Source organism: Pterocles gutturalis, unplaced genomic scaffold, assembly GCF_000699245.1.
Source record: "Pterocles gutturalis isolate BGI_N339 unplaced genomic scaffold, ASM69924v1 scaffold16565, whole genome shotgun sequence".
In the NCBI taxonomy this organism is placed as follows: domain Eukaryota; kingdom Metazoa; phylum Chordata; class Aves; order Pterocliformes; family Pteroclidae; genus Pterocles; species Pterocles gutturalis.
In genome coordinates this window covers 12,433-12,736 of record NW_010138565.1, presented here as the reverse complement: position 1 = coordinate 12,736, position 304 = coordinate 12,433, and the positions used below count along the sequence as shown (strand labels likewise).

Sequence of the window (304 nt, the reverse complement as noted above, 5' to 3'; positions counted from 1 at the left end):
GCAAGGCTGGGCTGGAGATGGTGGCCAAGACAGAAAAGAACCCTAAAAAGTAGAACACCCCAGGAAACTCAGTCGATGTGATGGATTAGAGACACAGGCGGGAAATTGTTTTCAGCAAGGCGTTGGTGGTATAGTGGTGAGCATAGCTGCCTTCCAAGCAGTTGACCCGGGTTCGATTCCCGGCCAACGCAGCTTTCTGTTTTCCTTTTTTTTCCTTCCTCCTCCTACCTGCCCGCCGCAGCGCTCCAGATACTGCTCCAGCGGCGACGCGTCCTCCATAGGCGCAGCCGCCCGCCCCGGGCCC

The 304-nt window shown here is 57.2% G+C and overlaps 1 non-coding gene across 1 annotated transcript; it reads left to right on the top strand.

The window, feature by feature from the left end:
* Nucleotides 1–119: 119 nt before the first annotated feature.
* On the top strand, nt 120–191 carry TRNAG-UCC. Its single transcript has one exon. It is a non-coding gene; the product is annotated as a tRNA-Gly (tRNA).
* Nucleotides 192–304: the final 113 nt, after the last annotated feature.